General features: G+C 34.1%; 1 non-coding gene across 1 annotated transcript; it reads left to right on the top strand.

The window, feature by feature from the left end:
- Positions 1-8,380: 8,380 nt before the first annotated feature.
- Trnal-aag lies at positions 8,381-8,462 on the top strand. Its single transcript has one exon. It is a non-coding gene; the product is annotated as a tRNA-Leu (tRNA).
- Positions 8,463-22,910: the final 14,448 nt, after the last annotated feature.

Here is a 22,910-nt window from a genome sequence, read left to right as displayed (position 1 = left end):
GACTTGAAATAGAAAGTGATAAAGATGATCTATTTACTTTTTTAGACGCAAGAACAATTTAATTATAACACAGACAAATTGGAGACGCATCTAAATTAGCCATTTTAACAGGTCTATACCGCACTAGCGATATATCCCTGCTTCATCTGTGGTGCATAAATAGGTGTCTCGTAAATATCTAACGGTAAAGAATTTTTAAAATCAGTCCAGCAGTTCCTGAGCTTAACGCGTTCAAAGACACAAAGCTTCATCTTTTCATTATTAGCATACAACTTAATAAGCTATTGTATGATGTCAGACATGTACTTTTTTCAAATAATACATTCATTTCATACAAGAGAATAATAAAACTCCATTACAAAACAATTCATAACAGATAGAATTCTAGAGCGTCTAAAACATTATTCATAAAGCGGACTATTATGTGTCTAAAAATAAAAATGGAAATTCAATACATTTGACATTTCATCCTTGTCAATGTCTAACTCAATCGACACTTAAATTCATCAAATTCAAAAATTATCATGTAAACGGTATCTCGCGAAAGATTAAAAGTGTAGATATATACACCATAGATACGGCTGGGATAGACACGGGCGAGTCTACAAAAACTCTCTCAACTCTATACCGTAAATGAATTCCCTCGTTATCGAATGCACGCTGAAATACCTTTACACCTCACAAAGGACAAGAAGATCCACTAAATAACCCCTTTTGATAACGCTACAGTTTCCCGCGCTCCACTACGGAATACGTTGCATTTTAACAAGTTTAAAATACTTTATGCATAGACATTACGACGGGCTTTCTGTACCGGCGAAATTTCATCCGATGTAAAATACCGCCCGCCGGCAGCCAATAGCGAAGCCCAATTTGAATATAGAACGCGCGCTCGGAATTCATAACGGACACGAAACTTAAATGTTCCGTTGCGTTCGGATTTTAAATATTTTATGCTTTTTTTTTTTCGATTGCATCTGCGAGGTTTAAATGTTTGGCGCGCTTTCAATCAATAAATGACTGAAACTGGCTAGTCTGATATTTTTTTGAACATGCGAGTTATATTCCTCGCTCTGTATTTAGTTGCTTATGGAGATTGCTTGTGTGGTCAATCAAAGCTCAATCATGGGGACAGCTTAATCTATTCTCTTTAATATTAGGTGTTGTTCACTTATTCAATATAATGCTGTAGCGACAAGTTTCTGAATCGCGCAAGCAAAATGTTTTCGCTACAGAGCATATATAAAAACAATTAATTACCACCGATTTTGAGTCTCCTCCTATCGGACACAAACTTCCCTTCTTGTACATAACATCAAGACGTGGAACCTGAAAGCTACTTTATATTATTTACGGAAGGTATTTCACATGGAGAGGCAAGATCGCGGGATCCTCTCACGAGCAGAGGCAATAAATCTCGGAGTGTGGCGCTCCTGCCAGATGTTAAATGTTCATCGGAAATTGAAATAAAATTCTTGGATGGAAATCCTGGATTGGAGCGTATTCTAGTGGATTAAATTACTATGACGGGATCTATATGGAAATTTGTCTACTTCCAACTGAACACATGCTCGACAAGGCATGGCATATTGGTGAAAAATATTATTGGTCTATACCAATAAAAATCACCTATGTGATTAGTAAAAAAGTGAAGTCCCGTGTCCCCTAGTGGGGTATGGGGCAGATGATGTACATCTGTTTCACTGATCGATTTTTCTTTAGGGACATGTAGGTAATCAGCCTTCTGTGTCCTGCCAGAATGAGACATTTTTTTTTTGTGCGTCCCCACCGGGAATTGAACCCAGGACCCCTCGGTTCTACGCTCACGCGTTAAGCACTGTACCAAGGAGGCGGTCACCTATGTGATTAGTGATATACAAAACACTAAGTAACATGAAAAAATTTTCTGCCTATGATGACCTTCCACAGTTCATCCACTGACGTATTACGTATAAAATGTAAAACAATTCTGAAGAAAGGTTTCCCAAAAATAAATGTGCCCTTTCCAAACTCCCAAAACCTACGTGTTCCTCAAAAATAACAAAAACATAGACAATAATTCATTTGTTTCCGATGCAGCGAACAATAATTGTATGTTATTTCACACAGCACATAAGAATATTCTAAAACATCTACATGCAAACACAAATATTGAAACAACGCACACATGCACCGAATTAAAAAGCAGCGCTGTAAAATTTTAGTCAATACTAACAACTAATACAACGGGAGAGCACCTGGCGGCCCCCTGGGGGTGGGGGGGGACGTGTGAAAGGATTTTTAAGAATATATTTTATAATGCAGATAATTTGCGCTGCATTTTCGATGCATAATATTGTAATAATGGCGTTAATTAAATGGCACGTTGAACTCTCTGATATTGGACGAAATTATGATTTTCATGTAATGTGGTGAATTGTGGTAGATTTGTTTTGTTTGTGAACATTGGACTATGGAATAATGTTACATTTATTACTTAGAGATACAGTCTGTGTTTAAAGCGATTTCTATGAACGTCCGTCCGTTTCTAAATGGAAAACATGGCATAAATTGGCTTGTGATGTTTTAAAACGAGAAAGCCATATGCTACCCCTGATATTATTGGTCAGAATCGCACATGAATGCTGCGAAGTAACAAAATTTTGTCAATCCTTGGTTTTTTATGATATTTGGTAATGGAGCTGGTGGGTCGCCTGATGGTAAGCGACCAGCACCGCACACAAGTATTTGCAAAGGCTATATGCCATAAAAAATGAATTGCCAACTTTCTAGACAAAGGAAGAAGGAATAATGGAATGGAAAGGGTAAGGAAGAGGAATCGAGTTATACCATACCATCTACAGAAGCATGCCACTATTCCATGTCCGTTTCCTGTGGGGGTGGTACCTACCCCGGTGCGAGCTGACCCAATTCGTTGCGAAGCATCCTCGACTCCCACACTAAAGGTTAAATAAGTCTTGTCTCTTAATCCTGACATTCACAACAGTAACATTATATCTAGTATACTTTAGTCTACCTATATATATACGTAAATAGACCACATTAGTATTGTTGAAGTATTTGATTCTGCCTTCAAAACTGTTGAAAACAATGTTTTACTTTGATATAATTCATAAATGTTACAAAGACTTGGAAGTATATCGTTTATATTAAGAAGCATCTGAATTATGATGGCATATTATTAGCATATAATAAGAAATCCTTAGGCTTCTCGGCAAATCATAATTTATATTTCTCTAGACGCTATATTGAATGTATTTTTGTTTCAAACTAAATGTTATAATGATTTTAATACAGTTATTGAAGAATTCCCTGATAATAATGGAAATTTCTACTCAAACTAGTTGTTGTGAAAATACAACTAATAATCAAGCTCGTATATAAAAACCATATATTGATCGTTTGAACACTCGAAAATTGCTTAATCGATTTGAATGTTCTACTAATACATAAAAAGAAAGATGGTTATGAAAAAAGGAAATTACGAAATCTAAAGAGTCGAATGAAAGATCTGAAGGATCGAAATAGCACTAAATTCTCCAACCGATATTATTCTTTATCCATTTAATTTTATCAACTCCTCTTATAAAATACATTCAAACTAAAAGCGTTTAAGAACATCAATATCAAGCGCTGTACGGCGAAAGAAATATCCACGAAGAAAAACCGTTATTTATTTTAAATTATCTTGAATTCGAATTCAAACAATGTTACAGAGAACTTAAAAACGTTGGCCCGGGCGGTAGGTAGCTCGGATCATAAGGCATTTTTCCGAACACATACGTACCCCCCCACTCCCCCCCTACCCATTCCTAACCCCCCCCTGATCTGAGCTCGATTGTATAGAGTAGTGCTGTGTGAAAAATAGAGGCTACGTTTAATTAATTTGTATTTATTTTTTGCAGATGACTCTTGCGGGAGGGGAAAGATGAATAGATGATAGAATCTACAAGTATTAGATATATGAAATTAATGCCGGCTTTAAAGATAGCCATATCGTTGAGACGAAAACACATCGTCCTGCAGTATGCAAGAAGGTATGAAATTGTCATGAATAAATATTAAAATATCACAAGCCTTGTTAATTATAAATCGACACACGAAATCCTTTGTTCCTTTAAAACCAACGTATATCGCAGAAAAATAAACGCAATTCCTTTTTCGAATTCAAATTATTTCCAACCAGGACAACGTTCCAATTTCAAACAGTCTACAATGATATAATCTGTGGCCACTCTTTACTTCGTCTCACCGATAGCTAGCAGTGTGTGCGGCATTGGAACGCTGAAAGACGCCCTGTGACGGAGCCTTCCTGAAAATGTATGACCCCCCTCCCGCACACAAACGAAAAAAACACATAGAACGCCGCTGTGTGCGTCTATATAACATATTACCTCGCCGCGTCTGTGTGCGTTCGTATTTTATTTTGAATTTTTGTAGTGCGCGTAGTATTGACATTTTTATATGTGAACTAGTGAGCGGCGAGGTTTGTTCGGAATCTTTTGGAAGAAATGCGAAGTTTATTGATTGGTGTTTACGAGTTTAAGGGTTTAAGGGCTTATTCTAGAATGTTTGAAGCATTCATTTGTTTTTGGTTTCGTTTAAAAAGTGAATAAAAAATAAATAGTCGGATTTTTATAAAATCTAATACTATTATTACTTGTTATTAGTAAGTTAAGTGTTATATGTTTCATAATAAATATATCGATAGGCTATATGTTATATCATCATAAAATCATTGCACATATTTGTGTCAAGGTAATTAGTTTAATCTTTTATACACTAATAAAATAGGAAATTGCTTAATGTTTTTATTAAACACGGTCCTAAAGATGTATAAATATTTGATTTCCATTTTGATTGACATCTTTCTCGTTTATACAAACGTTGGGTTTTATTCTATGTTAGTTATTTTGATTTAGTTGGGAACTATAAAATATATGCTTAAATGTTTTAAATATAAACTAACATTTACGTAACGAAATGAAGCTGTATTTATTATCTTTATTTAAGCGCTCGTCCGGATTCCAGCGAGATAAAAAAAGCATCCTGTATGCTCATGCAGGTTTTATCTACTTGTGTACTAAATTTCATCCGAATGAGATCAGCTGTTTTTGGGTGAACAAGTACCAAACATAGTAATAGACAAAATTGTTATTAGAGAGGCTATTTTTTTGTTGTTATTGTACAAAAATAGCCTATATGTTATTTCAGTTCTTATTCATTCAACCGACTTTAAACAAAAGGAGACGGTTATTATTTTCTGGCTTTGTTGCCTCAGAACTTTAAGCTGGGTGAACCGATCTTTATGGTTCTGTTTCTATCTGAAAACTGGTGCATCCTGCGTGTTCTCATTTAAACTTAACATAGTTATGCTAAATTGAAGGTAGTCCAGTTTTTTTATTTTCAAAACAGCTATTGTATTACAGGATGATAAATGATGAAAAACAGCGCTGTCAATGTTCTTAACATTGCAGCATAGGCTGAGTCGTCTCCTTTTTGTCAGGTTGGTTATGAAACACTCCTCATATCTGATGCTAGTTTCTAGATGCTTCGTTTGTGTAATTTTATATATATGTACTCATTTATTTTTGCTTTTTATCTATATAAATTCTTTCATTTTTGTGTTGTGCTGATAAATAAACATTTCTTTCTTTCTTTCCTTCTATATAAACCAGGTATACCTTTTACAATGTTATGTAATACTGCCCCCCTGATTGAAGTCTAGCAATGGCAACTGATCTCTGAAATTGAATTCTCTGAATAATATATGTATATAATAATGAAATCTCTGAAATTTAAATCGGTCCAGTAGTTTTTGTGTAAAAACATGGCAAATATACAAAAACGACAGACAGATCTTTTTCTTTGACCGCAAAAAAACGAGCACGGCCGGGACAGAAAGCTAGTATTATATGTAAAACAACACACAAAAACTACATAGAAAAATAAAATAATATATAAAAAATAGGCACGTCTGTGTTTGCATCAATTTTTAAATTCAAATGGGTGCAATTAATGCATTACAAATGTCGCTCGCTCGTGATTTTTTTTGCTTTCTTTGCTTTCCTTTGCTAAATGGAGAATTTAGCTTTGATATTATTTTCGACTGGAGTCTGTAGCGCTGATTTCGTAAACTTGTTTTTGTACGCGACTTCGTTTGGGAAAAATGTAAGGGAAGGCAGAAGACACACTGAAAATCAGTGTTTTATTATACATTACACTGAGTAGGCGGCCTCTATTGCCATATATATTTCCGTACCTATTGATGTGATCTCTATTAACCTTTTTTTTCTTTTTTATGTGTGTGTATCCATAATAAACGTATTTTCTTAAAATTATACCAATTAGATCATGTATGATATTGATGATGATTAAAAAATATATCTTATGTCTGATGTGCTTAAAATTATACACCGAAAAATTCAATAAATTTAAATCTTATGTAACATAGACAGTTTTTAAATAGGCATTTAGATTTTAAATATATTACTTATGATGGTAACAAATGAATATTTATTTGCCCTGTACCTCTTTTGCCCCCTTGTTTAAAAAACTGACAAACAAGAAAGAAAATTATAGCGATATTATTTTAGTAACGCACGCACATATATAAACAATCAACGAAACGTCTCGGCCGAAGCTGTCGCTACACGGGCCTTTCGCACACCTACACACTACACGTGCAGTTATCATGCTCAGGTATAAGAATACGCGATATACTAAACTATCCATTAATTGTACTGAAAAATAAATCACTATTAGATTACTATGTTGTTTGAAGAATAATTTAGCAAAGTGTCAGAATCAAAAATATATTGACATATTTATTAACTGCTAAAGAAATTCAAGAATCAGTGCTTTTGTGATTTTTTTATACTAACTGTTTGTGACATTGTTTTTAATACCGCCCATTGGATGCCTGTTTCCTTTTCCTCACTCTTCCCAATCCATTGCCTTCTCTCCAGTCAATCCTAATCAAATTTTCCTTATCCCTTTTCCCTTAAGATAATTTCCAGAACTTCTCTAACTCTACGAATGTTAATGGGCGGTGGTGTTCGCTTACCAACAGGCGAACCAGCTCAGTTGTCCATTATGACATAAAAAAAACCTATCAAATTAGCACATATCCTGAAGTATATCCATACATATAATTTCCGCCCTGCTTTACTGCAGTAGATCAAATACTGTCATCATAAAACACACATTAAGCGATCATGTAGTCCCCTCAATTTAAGACACACATTTAGTGTGTAATCACAGATAAACACGTAAATTAATTATTTACACGCACACGTATATAAATATCTCGATTAACCAATAGCGAGAACCCCAATTCGCAGTGGAGAAAATTCCAAATCAAAACATCGCCGTGACAAAAAATCACGCTCGAACAATGGCGATTGCGAATACACGCTTCAAACAAAACATGGTACCTATCTACCTAGGCACTTCTCACAAAACCTAGGAGTTACGCTCAAAGCGCCAAGTGGAGCTCTCCTAGAGGGGGTACAAGTGCATCTCAAAGAAATGCAGATTTTACACGTCGCTACACTTTGGATGTGTCGGGTGTGTGGTGTACGGTCGGCAGAGAAATATTGACCGGTTATTTGTTTTATATTTGCCCGAGCGGTAACTGTGAAAGAGATGATGATGATGATTAAATGTTTACTTTCAAATGACTTCAAAATATGGAAGAGGTTATTTATTTGACTACAGTTTCATTTGTTTACTGTCTGAGTGACTTTGGATCTTTCAACGGAGTAAATCGATTTGTGTGATTCTTATTTATTTGAAAGCTGTTTTCTCCAATATCGTCCCATTTAAATTTGGTATAGTTCTCACAATGTTAAAACGGTTTAGTATTCGTTAAAAAGAGTTATTTAGTAGGTGTAAGGTTATGTGATGGCAGTACAACTAAATTTCTAGCATTTCTTCCTTTCAGCTAGCGTATTTCTTTCTACCTATGAGTTAATGTTAATTACCAGATTAATTAAGATACTTCTCAAGTTCTCAACTAGCCGCCTTAGAATGTTGCAAAGAATATTTAAGAAAGCAAGGAAATTTGACATAAATTGGAAATTGAATAGAAAAATATTTATCTCAAAATAATTTCTTGATCTAAATTTTATAAAGCATTTCATTGCTATAAAACTAAAATAATATGTTGTAGAACAGATAATATAAATTACCATGAATAACATTAAAACAATACCAATGTATGAAGCAATTAATAAAACAAATGACCAATTACAGATCAGCGAGTTTATAAACACGGCTAATAATATGTTTCCCAAGAATTTATATTCTCATCTATTATTGTCACTGTTTATTTTGTTTTCTTTCGATAGTGGTATATTTTTTCAGCAGTTTGCATGTGGGTAGCGTGGCCGAGCGGTCTAAGGCGCTGGTTTAAGGCACCAGTCTCTTCGGAGGCGTGGGTTCGAATCCCACCGCTGCCAAGTTAATTTTTTATCACAAATGCTTGGTATATCTGCTTTGCAGAGTATTGTGAAATACTGATTGAGACGGGATTTGATTAAATCGTTGTTTTATGTTTTTTTTTAACTGACTTCAAAAAATGAAAGGAGGAAGTTTATATTTTTTTATCTATCAAATATTGTATTTTCCTTAATGTACATATTTAAAACGAGAAATAAAATACATAAATCCATTAATAGTTTTTTAAACTAGCGCTTATAACCATTAAATAGAATATAAATCAAACTGGCATCACTCATAGAAATAAAGAAAATACGCAAAAAGTTTGTCTGCTGACGGTACATCGAATATGACACTCATTACGCGAGGCGAGGATTTCTCTAAAATATTTCGTAAAACGTTAAGGCGGGTACAGACTGCTGCAACGCAACATGCAATGCAACACGAAACGAGCATTGCATCAGTGTAGACGCGGGGCGCGCACAACGTGCGCACGAACCGCGCATGTACCTACTCACATCTGTTTCCGAGATGCGCGCGAACGGATCGCTCAGTCTGCAAAAGAACAGTAGCGTCGTCTTGTTCCATGTTCGCGCGCGTCTAGCCGTACACACCACACAACCTGTCCACATTGACGCTCCGCGCATACTGCGCGCCTCTTTGTGTTCGGGGAAAAAACCGACAAATTTCGGGTCGCTACGCGCAAGAGTTGCAACAATCTGTTCGTGCGCGTAGTAGACGCGGTTCGTGCGCGCAAGGCGTCTACACTATAGGAATTCTGTTACTTTACATGATACATTGCAGCAATGTGGACGTCAAATTCTTGCATTGCATGTTGCATTACATGTTACTTTGCACCAATGTGTACCCGGCTTAAGGCGACACGTGATTCGCTTCCGTCTTGCCTTTGTATAATTATCAACAAATAAACTATTTTCCGAGCAATTAGTATGTTTGTCTGTCGATCTAGACTTTGTGTTGGGGTCCTAGGTCGTGGTGGGTTCCAATGAAACTCAGTGGCTAAGAATCCAAGTCATTAAGTAATTTTTAATTCTTATATTGCGTCCATTTTCTCAATTGCACTTAAAGATTCGACTGAAATTTCTGTATCCAAAGGGTAGAATGGGACAGAATTACTAAGAATTCGCTGCCCGTCTGTTTGCCTGTCTGTCTGTCCGTCTGTCAGCAGGCTGTATCATATTATGAAATTGGTTGTAATTTTACAGGGATTTATTTCTGTCGTCACTCAGCAAATAATTAAAATTCAAAGTTAAGCAACGTTTAGCGCGGTCATACATTGGATGGGTGACCATTTTGTTTAAGTTGTTCTTGAGTTTATTTATCGGACTCGCGACACTAATGCTATGAATGCACATGCTCTCCCACGCTGGAAATAATCGATTTGACTGAAATCCTATCCTACTAATATTATAAAGGCGAAAGTTTGTAAGGATGTGTGTGTGTTTGTTGCTCTTTCACGCAAAACTACTGAACCAATTGCAATGAAATTTGGTACGTAAATAGCTGGACAACTGGAATAACATATAGGCAACTTTTTATCCCGATATTCCTACGGGATACGGACCTACGCTGGTGAAACCGCGGGGTGCAGCTACTTTCTTGTAAAGCAAAATACAGCATTAAAAAAATGTAAAATCAAATTGAATTTACTAATTGAATCAATTAAATGTCTTTTAACAACAAATTTATCTAAATTACAGACTTAGCACATAAAACCTAAGCAATTCCCTTAATGAGCACCGACATAATTATAATTGCGACGAGTTCCGATCCGCATATTGGAAAATTTTCAATAACAATGAAACTCAAACTTAGCACATTACACGATCGTAATGTAAAACGATTAAGAGCAAAGTTTTTCAGAAAGGGTGTGGTTGTAACCTAGGGTTGGGTGTATGGAGCTGATAATACCACCCTTTGAAATTATCAAGCAATATGAAAGTGTGGTATTATCAACTATTATCTATCAGAATCATTGCTTTAATGAATACATGTTTATTAATTAATTATTGAAAAGATTAACAGAATGGAGCTGTCAATACGACAGCCGATGACTCTATGATATAGTGGTTAACGAGTTAGTGTAGTAACCAAGGGTCTTGGGTTCGATTCCTGATGGGGAAAAAAAAATTATTTTTGACAGGACAGAAGCCTGATACTTGTGCCTTCCTTAAGAAAATCGATCAGTGAAACAGATGTATATCTGCCTCATACCCCACTGGGGGACACGGGACTTTACTTTTAAGGAAGACGACGCTGTGACTCACTTGTGTAGGATCAAAAAACAACATTTCAATCATAAAGTAATTAACATGTTTCAAAATACATTTAATATTTACAAAAGATAGTGATTATGGTATCAAAAATGTATATGCAAATATTTCCTTTTCAAAGGTTACTATAAAACTTAACCAAAACCGACATGTAATACGTGTCTATGCGCAAAAGTTCCATTCCTTTTCTCTTTGGTAGTAACAGCTCCATATAAATCTACAATTAGACAATCGGTGGATTGGCGAAGCGTGAGCCATTAGGCTTTTAATTGAAAATAGCGTGAAAGCTGTAAATTGTGACTGCACCCGCCTGCAGTGTCCTCTTCGATTTAATTATTGCCCTCCCCTCGCAGACATTTTAAATAACAATAAATTAATTGAACTATAAAAATTATCTAATTCCATAAAGTATTTTTCTACACTCATAAAGAGGAAAAATTTGTATGCACATTTTTTATGTTTTCACACAAAAACCACTGGACCGATTTCAAAAATTCTTTCACCATTTTAAAGCCGCAACTTCACTGAGTGACATAGCAAAGATCACTGGTTATAAATCGTCTTCTTACAGCTTTGCTTGCTGACTCTAATCTTCGAGGAATCCATACCATGTAATTCGTAATGAAGTAAAAAAATGAACCAGCAGTCGGCCCCGACTTCACCCGTAGGTTTGACCTAGTGTTTGACGGTAGTAGGTCTAATTCTAGTTACTAAGGCTACATCAGCATTTCGTGGAGACGAAAATGGACGCTTCGCGGATGGTTTCAGCTGATGGGTGGTCCTTATAGCCACGACTTTTGTCTTCAACCATGTCACCTGATTCGCACCACCCAGGAGCCACGTGTAGGGATTCAGGATTTAGGGTATTCGCCAACGGACGAAGGTGACTCGGCCCCCAAAGACAAAGCAACATAAGAAGCTTTCATGGTCATTCAATTGGTCGGTTCGCTTCACCGAAAAAAGGATTTATAAAAGATTTGTATAGATATAAATAACTCTAAAAACGAGAAAAAAGTGTTTGAAAAAAGTTTATGTGCAAGCTAACAGTTCTCCAGCTGAAAAAGAAATAAATAAAATAACTGGAAATGAATAAATAGAAATATTAGTATTTAATAAATAATATACATAATTGATACCAGTAATACTGTAAGCATATACACATAGTCCCAATACTAGCCTTACGAAAATGAACGAACGTACTTCCAGAGTCTGTACCCTGACGAGTACAATCTGGAGATCTTCAAGACCTGGAGGTCTGGAGGTCTGGAGGTCTTTCAACTTGAACAGTTGTGTATTGTAATGATCTGGGAACACGAGAGAAGAGAGAGTTCTAGGAAAGTGCGCTCCATCTTCAGGCCACATCTCAGCTTACCATCAGACGAGATCCTGGTCAAAGGCTGTTATTTAACATATTATCCAAACTCAAACACACCCTCAATTTGAGTGGAACTAACCAACTTCACAAACGAATAACACCAATAAACAATTTGAATTCATTATTCGAACGGGGCTGGTCAATCGACCCCCCGATCGGCTATCGGCCGGATCGGGGTTCGATTCCCGTGGGTTGTAATTAGATTGTTAGTTACATGCGATAGCAATGTGTCATGTGGGGATTGGAGCGTGTTGATACTTGTATCGGTAAATTTAATAAAATTATAATATTTTAATTTACATTGAATATGTGAATTGATCGAATAATGTGTGGATGTAACATGAATAATCTGTTGTTAAAGTGAATAATAGATGTTAATTGTATTCATGTAGCTTAATGCGTTGACGTCTAGCAAGAATCATCCTTTAGGTGTGAATTGCGAAGATTCTACGTGAATGGAAAACTTTTTTTACGTGAAATAAAATGGTATTTTATGGTGAACTGATTGAATGAATATTACTAATAGTATCATAAAACGCGGCCTAAAACTTTATGTATGATTTTCTCAGTTAGGTATACTAGAGATGTGTATAGACTCTGGAATAATGATAATTTGTTTGTTAAAGATCCATATCCGTTCAGCTATTGTGATATGATCTATGTACAAACATACATCTTGACTTTTGCTTAATTAACAATAGAGGATGCAATTATATGTACTCGTATTTTAAGTATTATAAATGTTTAGTTTGTGAACTTTAATTTCGAATGGTTTAATCTTATAATAATAATTGCTATAACGAATTACATTAAAAAATAATAACGTTATCACAGTAAAACAGTACAAAATCTAAAAAAACTATTTCCCAATACCTAAAAGTATCAAAAATGTAGTGAAACTACTTTCAAACTAACGTCAAAAAGTATCAAAACGTTGAATCGCGCTACACAAAACTTTGATGGCGATAAGAAAGTCAGTTGAAGAATATACATAATTTCAACGAACGACGGCCGGTGGCGTGTTAACTACAATTTTATAACGCTGTGATGGCTGTCTCAAATTTCGTTGTTACCCGCTTTTATGGGTTTTACTTGGATGTCCAACACTAGTAGTTGAGGTTGTTAAAATTAATCCAAAACTACTAAATCCTGGTTGAGGATTTTTTCATGTTTAATGCTATTTAATTGTTTAAACGTGACGCAGAGTTATATCTTCTTATATATAAAATTCTCGTATCACAATGTTAGTCTCTATACTCCTCCGAAACGGCTTGACCGATTCCTCTGAAATTTGGTAAGCATATTGGGTAGGTCTGAGAATCGGCTAACATCTATTTTTCATACCACTAAACGATAAGAGTAAGGCAGAACAGCGTTTGCCGGGTGCAGCTAGTTTTTTTATAAATTACTAGCTGCGCCCCGCGTTTCACCCGCGTAAGTCCGTATCCCGTAGGAATATCGGGATACAATGTTGCCTATATGTTATTCCAGTTGTCCAGCTATCTATGTACTAAATTTCATTGCAATCGGTTTAGTAGTTTTTGCGTGGAAGAGCAACAAACACACACACATTCTTACAAACTTTCGCATCTATAATATTAGTAGAATAATATGAGACACCAGATCCCCTCGGCTTTGCTGAAACACAGCGAGAGCCCCATGTTTGTATGTCATATATTTTTTTAAAAAAAGTGAAATAATTTTTGTAATCGGACCAGTGGTTCTTGAGATAAGCGCCTTCAAACAAACTAACTCTTACGCTTTATATGCATATTGTTTTCTGCTAAAATTATATGGATCATGATTATTATTACATGGTGTAAAGTCGTAATATTCCACTGTATCGTATTATAATATTTACTTAAATATTTCTCTGGTATTTTGTGTTGAAATTTTTTTTTTTTTCAGGAACACCTTCAATTAAAATGACAATGTGAAGGAATTCTTATTTGAATAATTTTTTTTCTGACACGAACTCTGTTAAACGCTCTGTTAGATAACTATAGACTACATACATTTAATATGTTATTTAACTACATATGTTCTAAGGTTTTAGGTCAATTATGGACTTTTATTTAAAATCAAATTCAAATTCAAACATAACAATTAAACATTATTCATATGATCTCCAATAACCAGAAAATAACAATAGATAATTTATAAAAAAGTGCCCGTTTTAAATATGATTTGCTACTTATTGTTATGCACAGCCTCGGCATCAGCAATGCAGACCTCTGTGTTGGAGACCAGGTATGTGATCTTGTAAGTCAAGTCCTGATCGATTACCATACGAATGTTCATGGGTGGTTGTGATCGCTTACCATCAGGCGAACCATCAGCTGAGCAGGATATGACATAAAAAAGATAAATAAATAAATTCTAAATGTAAAGGAAACCACCGAAAAACGTAAGACCACATTCGGTACTAGGAGAACACACATTTAAAGAGTAATTAACGAAACTGCTATTGACCTTAACAATAGTACTCCAACAATTTACTAGTCCCCACAATGAATTTTCAACTCTATGCCAATGAAATAAGGTATATATCCGCTCGTCGTCTCGCATGACCGGTCAGTTACGGTCTGTACACCTGATACAAAAGCAATTAGAGTCAAGTCGGTTATTTTGCGGTGAGCCAAGGAAGTGGGACAAAGGGCCCATCGATATGTATCGATTGACTTTCACATGTCTCTGTTGAGACGGATTATTAAAAACGAATTATTTAATGTCTATTCCCAAGTCGCGTTTTGTTTTGGCGTTAAATAAAATGTGGTTGGGAAGTGAGAATACAGTCTATATTCATACAGTTGTTTAACTACCGAGATGCGGGAGGACCGAGCACGAACTATATACGCCACGTTGCTACCAGCTCGGGACAAAATTTAGATCTGCCCGCGCATGATTTAATGCTGTTTTCGCATAACTATATTTTTTATATACTATTATTGAGTTCTGACAACCGCGACATTTTTTGGGCCTTTATTTCGAGTATAAAGGCGTTTTATTACTGTATGCTGTCCTTTTATCTCGTTTGATTTGCACAAAACAGTTGTGTTGCTACAAAAGCATAAGTTGTTTTGATAGAATGCATTAACTTATAATGAAGCACCAGTAGAAATATGAAATTTTTTAAATTATTGAGTATATCTATCACCTATCTAAATTGATCTCTAACCGTCATAGCAAGAAGTATAAGTGAAGACTAAAAATTTGACTATAAAACAATCCGATATGTACATTAGCGATATATATAAAACATACTTTTAAGCTACAAAGACGCTGACATAACACTGTTTCACTGATTACCAGCAGACTGATTCATTGAAAAATGTGTTTGTAAAAATATTCCTAGATTTTTTAGGATTCCAGAACACTACATACAGAAATAAATCACCTAGAAAAAGAGGTGTAAATTTAGCAAAAACTAAAGACTAGAAAAATATTTACAGAAGTAATGATACTAAAGAATACTTACTACACGAGAAAACGTGTTTCAATGGTTAATTTATATTAGTAGGCTATCAATACTCACCTGTCAGACAACCCTCAAAAACTTAAAATTCATTAAAACCCTAAAAACGGCGCGAGCGCACATGACCTCAAATCATTCAAGATCAAATATATCAGCCATTTTTAATTAAAAAAACCACATTCGGTCAGTGAGCAGTGGCGCGAAACAATCCGCTTCCGATCTTCAAAACTCAACTATCTCTTTCTTACCCACTCGCTCCGGTATATCGCTCACGCTCTAACGGGGCACAGTAATTAGCAATGTTGTAAGAGGTTTCGTTAGCGACATGTGTCTGATGGGAGCTGTTAATTATTCGATTTTTATCAGATATCGACGTTAATGTAAATTTTAGAACTTAATTCCTAACGTATTTCCTTTAATTATACAGTTCGGTTGTATTGGTGTACGTACGTAATGTAGGAAACGGCTCAGTCTATTGAAGATAAGATAGAATGTTTTATTTATTGAAAATCAGCAGTAAACAGTCAACCAAATTTTGTACATTAAAAAGGAAAGCTAGACAAGTACTTATGCAGTACATTGAATCCATGGGAATATGGTTTTTTATTGTAATTTTATTCACATATAATATTTCTTTTGAAATCTAGTTGGTACGTGAAACTTGTGTAAAATATTGTTAAGTCTCTATATAAAAACAAAACACAAAAAAGAAAATCAATAAGAATTTCATTTCTTTTGAAAAAACTGATTTGTTTTGTTTTCTTACAGTATGCAGCAGATACACAAAACAGCTAATCATTTAATGACGTATTATTATTGAGGAAAATAATTGTCGTCACCAAACATTTATTAAAATGCAATTGTTGTTAATAAAAGACACAAGAATATGTTTTTATCTAATATTAAATACTGAATTTATTCTAACATTATTAAGTGAACTAGAATAAAAAATTTTAGAAGTGTTATTTTTTGGTACTGTATTTAGTCTAATAGATCTAAACGATCTCTCTATAGGAAACATATAATAATTCACGTAATTGTTAAAATACAACGAAGCATTAAACCGAAACAAGATATTCCACTCAAATCCCATGCAAAATAGATACACAATAAACCATAAATAACAATCATGCAAATAACCCGTCAAATGCCAAAAATTTAAATAAAAGCCATAAAATCGCTCCGATCACAATACAAGAAAATCTCTCAGAGTGTGCTCACAATGAATCCGAACCTACGGCACTTACGCCAGAATGAGCTTAGCGACCTTTAATGAGCTATTGAAAAATGATACCAAAAAATAATTCCTAGTCAAGAATTTGCATAAGCCATTTAAGGGTTAAACTCTTCCCATACCAAACACGATCACGCAATTTTCAACCCTATGCGTTGCAAACTAAACCCACATTGCAATGTACTAAGACTTCTGCAATCGACTTTCGTACAGTTCACGCTAAATTCTACTCTATGAGTCGGTAATACGGATTATTTTGCAAAAACTTATGTAAGAATTAGATGCAACTTACGCCGTCATCTTGCGAATTCGATTAGACAGTGATTGCAATTTCAATATTAACGGCGTAAGAATAAAGATCATAATGCATTATTCACGTTTTTCAAATCTATAAGGCACATCGCAAAAGTTTAAGACGTTACTTACGTTATGCAATTATATATTGTGTTCCTGTGAGATAAGGTTAAAAATTGATTATTTTAAAAGGGCTAAAAATTATATGACAATTGTTAACCCATAAATGGTGTATGCAAATTTTGTAATACTGTGAATCGGGGTGCATCAATATACTGATGACAGATGCACAGATAATTTAAAAAACATCCTATCATGTTACCTTGAAGGCTGGAACGAATTTTTGTATACGTTTTGGTTAATATTACATACATACTTGTGCAATTTATCTTTACTATTTAAACGTTATTAAAATCCTACTAATATTTCAAACGCGTTTGTAAGAATGTATGGATGTTTGTAGCTCTTTCACGTGCAAACAGCTTATCGTATAGAGTTAGATTTTGACTAGCTTTTAACCGGGTACCACGCGAATGACGCTGGGGATTACAACTAGTATTAATTCGTATCAAATTTTTCTTTGTTTTGGAGACTTTTAAGAAATAAAATTATTACCTAATGTGTTTTTTCTATACGAGCCTTTGAAAATAAAACAATTTGTATTGTATTAAAGACTAGCTGTTCACCCCGGTTTCGCCCGTGCTACATATATGTATAGCCTATGTCACTCAGTGGAGTTGCAGCTTTCTAATAGCGGAAAAGAAAAAATAGGTTAAAAAAATTCAAAGTATAAAAATGCGTTTCATGCGTTATGTTTGAGACGAAAATTTTTATATCTGTAGGTAAAATTTCTCAAAATTCCTCTAATTCTTTTTAATTTAAATATGGTTTTATGTATTAAGAATAATAGTTTTTCACATCTAACAGAGTAACATAATACAGAAGGAAAAAAACTAAACAAAAAAATAACCAGTGTTAATATAGCCCCAAAAACTATCAACACAATTTTATTTATAATAGTCATTTATAATAATCATTATAGTTATAAACAAAGGTACTTTCTCATTTATTATTTACTGTTATTGTCTGTCCAGACAACTGAAATATCGATATACTTACAAATAAGTGGATATTTCATTTCAATATTTTAAAAACGATCCTATGCACTTTAACTTTCTTATATATCGTTTGTTTCCAAGTGTAGAGAAGGCAATTTATCTTTAACAAAAGCTATTTGAACGAACGATTTGATCATTTAACCGACGTTCCAAACAGGGGAGGTTCTCATGACTGTATTTTTGTATGAACAGTGAGCAGTATAAAATTAAATAATATATTATCTTACGCGTCATATCCTGATCCATGAAATAATTTCCATAAACTTTATACACACTTCTTACAACTTCACACTTATTAGATATATTTTTTCAAATAGATTTGGTAACTACGCATAATTAAAACCTATTAATTAAATACCTTTTTATAGTTTTTCTCGTTTTTATACCCAATAAAATTGACCACAAATCAACTAGACAGTTAACACCAAAAAACGTTAGGTAAACATATAACTTAGCTAAGTAAAAACTCTGTTTCCACACTAACCCCGCGACCGACAGGTGACGCTCGACCTTGCTAAGTAAGTCAGTCAGCCGGTCATGACGCATCAGCTGGTTTCTGTCAATATAATTATCAAATTTCTACCTATAGGTGCAGTGGTGTGTGGGTGATGGGGGTTCGATAGTACTGAAAATATTTCTGTGTATAAATGTTTAAACATAAGTTTTTTAATGGTCTTATATTTATGTATTTAACAATTTATTGTACTCAAATGAAAAATAATTATATAAAAATGTGCAATAAAGTGAATAATACAGTAACTACAAAAAACAGCATTCGTTAATTACCTCCCCCTTTTTTTGAAATCGGTAAAATATGAGTTTCGTTTACTGAAGAAGGCAGCTCAGCATAAATATGGCAGCATCGCATGCATAGTCAAAATAAATTCCCATTGTACAAGCTTTTAATATCGATTTTGTCCCCTTGGGGGTACAATTTACCAGAATCCTTTCTTAGCGGATGCCTACATCATAGTGACTATCTGCATGCCAAATTTCAGCCCAATCGGTCAAGCAGCTTAGGTTGTACGTATAACACAAGGATCATCAAGTCAATTTATTATGCTTTACGATTCCCGGTATGTCTACAGGTACATTTAAACATTCATTGTTTATTGATTACTAAACTTCCTAATATAAAAATATTACCATCAAATGAGGAACTAAATTTGGTAACATTCCACAAAACAATAACACCCTTGCAACAAAACGTTCGAATTGCAAATTCAAATTTGGAACCATAATTTAGAAGAATCATTAACCCGTTCCTATTTCAAATCCGCATCGAATTCAACAAAAAACGCAACTGTAGCATTTGAAAAAGGAACTGATTCGAAATTAGATTAATGATCGATATGACAAGCAAATCGATATGAAATAATCGATAGAATCATCTATACAAATTACACGCATCGATTCCACATCGTTACATATAATAAATGACTTCTAAGAATAATTTTGCAGGGCATTACAACTACTATTTCGATTTAATCTACATCTTGCGTGAGAATTACTAAGTACTTTATAGAAAAACACCACTTATATACATTATTAAGGAATGTGATTGATCCTGCGGTCAGTTTAAACGTTAGCTATTACTTCAACGGTCTGATAGTAATAATAACATCTATCAATTGGCTCGATAATAAAAAATGAAAACTGTTGTGAAAAAAGTAACAAGATTCTACTATATTAGTAGTGATAATTAACTCTGATCGTGTTATTTAAGGTCAACGCGAGTTACTGAAAATACAGTAAAAATCATAAATATTGGGAAGGGTAAATTGTGCAATACAATATAGCAAAAAGCGTAATGCTAAACATTAAGAATAATATTAACTTTCATCCGCTACCTACTATCTATCAAACACCACGAATCTATTAATACTTCTCAAATGACAGGATATACAAACTCTTTTTACATTTCCGAACTGAATGCACTATTAAAAAAATAAAACTCCCATCCGAATTCAAATTTCGAAAGTGGAGCATTCAAAAAACGAACTGCCATCAATTAGAGTAACTCAATACGGTGTCACATTAAAATGACGAGTCGCACTAATGGATTTCCAAATTTGAATTTCAAATACGTTCGAACGCATTGGCGGGATCCGCACTAGCGACCACAGACTATACAATGCTTTGTAGCCAGTGATGATAATGATTATATTATGTGCCAAGTTAAATCACATATCTTTGAAGTTAAGTTTAATTTAAAACACCATTTGTTTTTAGTAATTTTTTCAGATAGAAATATTATAAGCCTTATACTGATTTTATGATGGTAACTTAGTAAAGCAATAAAAACCTATTAAACGCGCGCTAAAATTCCTCACGATTTAACATTCAACAAGCATATGATAACATACAAAAAATACAGCAAGCCCCGAGCCGCCCACGGCCAAACACACAAACCGATCTCATTACTAACAATGCGCAATATATTACGCCGTTTCCGGTGTGAATCGAATCGGTGCACCCTTTCTAACATATGGATTAACTATTATCTGTCCCTTTCTAGCCGTCAAGATCATTAGGCGATACATTCTTTTTTAAATTTGGTCTTCAATTCGCTGAGATAGATAGCAAGTTATAATTTATTATTAAAAACATTATGGTGGTAGTTGGTCTGTGTCTAGATTAAGATTAATTTCTTATAAAGAATATTTGTTTCAATTTTATACTCTACCCTCTAAAGTCTAAATGAATTTGTATCATGACAAGTAGAAGTCAAAATAAGTACATTTAGATTTTTATACCTATATCGCTTTGGTGCGAAGTGTAAAAAGGCGCGAATTTGATTTCCGGGGTAAAAAATGTTGTATTTCTTTCTTCTTATGTTATGACTTATGAGTATAAATAATAGTACTACTAATATCCTACAAATCCTACTAATATTATAAGTGCGAAAGTTTCTGAGGATGGATGTATGTGTATGTGTATGTTTGTTACTCTTTCACGCAAAAGCTACTGAACCGATTGCAGTGAAATTTGGTACGCAGACAGCTGGACAACGGGAATAACATATAGGCAACTTTTTATCCCAATATTCCTACGGGATATAGACTTACGCGGGTGAAACCGCGGGGCGCAGCTAGTTGGACAGTAATTATGTGCGTATTTATTGATATTTTTAGAGAATGTATAATTTCAGGTGATTAGAATTTTATACTGAAAAGTAGAAGCATTACGTAAAGTACTTAATTTATAAATATCCTCTGAAAAGAATACAATTGAAGCGATAAGATTGTTTTATATATTTTTATTACAATATAATTAATTTTATTACAGTTAATAAGTCTCTTGAAATAAAACTATCATTCTTTAGCATTGTCATTTCGAAATCATCACAATAATTATTTAGCATCCTGTAGTTAAGGCACGTCATAAAAAACTTACAAAGGTGTTAACAAAATGCGATAAAAACTTCCATAACAATCGCTAAAATCTCGAACACCTTCGAGCTGTAACCAAAATCTTATTTTTCTCCTAACCACCCGTAAAACACAAAATGACACGGGTACCACACAATACGGATGACTCCTTTCATATGTAAAATAGTCGAAAAATTGACATAGCGAACAAAGATTCTATTAAAGCTACCATTCACTGCATTGATCCACATTCGCTCGATAGAACTTATTGTTCCATTTTTGAAATATATGATGGATATTTGCATACGGCCGTTTTGACGTATTTGTTTTTTTTTTCGTTATAACAGGCAAAGGTGTACAATATGTTTTGATATTGCATTGTGTCATTTTACAAAAATTGAATTATTTTTTTATTATTCTTATGGTCAAATATGAATGACGATTTAATAAAATTAGTTAATAACTAATTTTTTAAAAACCTTATTACTAATAAGATGCGATTGCAGTTGGTACTGTCTATTTCCAAATTTTTAATCTAAGTCAAATTCTGATAGTTTTTATATCATAAAAAAGTAATAATAATTTTGTGACACTTATGACTACCGAGTTAAATTACTTAAAAAATATAACAACTTTACATCATAAACTTAAACACATCTCAAAGCCATAGCCCAAGATTAAAAAAAAAACTGTCGAACCCGGATGTCTATATACGTCTGCTCAAACAAGCATTGAGCCTGACAATAGCTCCAGTCATTAGTGGATTTGAATAATAAAAAATAAACTAAGGGGAGATCCGGCGCACTGTTGCATAAGTAATTATAACAATTATTCTTTGATAGATAATAAATTATATCTGACAGCGAGCGATTTTCGATTTCATTTCAAATTTCGAACTAAAATTCGAACGCGGGCTGTTTTTGATTTTGGCGGGAGGAGGGATTTGCCGTTTGAGTTTTTATGTTTTTCTAGACGTTTCCAAAACGAAGGGGGTTTGTACTTAATTCGATATTTTTGGTTTGTTACTCGATTACTCCGTACTTTCAACGGATTGACGTGATTCTATTAGTGTTTGATAACATTTTCGTAGATAAAGAATTATCAATAAATATTATAAAGGAGAAAGATTTGATTGTTTCCATTGAATAGGATCCGAAACAATCAAATCGACAGTCTTTCACCAGCAGAAAGCTACCTTATTCCTAAGTATATAGGCTATATAATACTGTTAAATCAAGTCACTTTCCTCCCCGCCACTATTTTTCCTATCCAATACAACCTGGAGCTCTTCAAAACCAGGGTGAATA

This window comes from Zerene cesonia, chromosome 23 (assembly GCF_012273895.1).
Source record: "Zerene cesonia ecotype Mississippi chromosome 23, Zerene_cesonia_1.1, whole genome shotgun sequence".
Classification (NCBI taxonomy): Eukaryota; Metazoa; Arthropoda; class Insecta; order Lepidoptera; family Pieridae; genus Zerene; species Zerene cesonia.
This window is presented reverse-complemented; position numbering and strand designations above follow the sequence as displayed.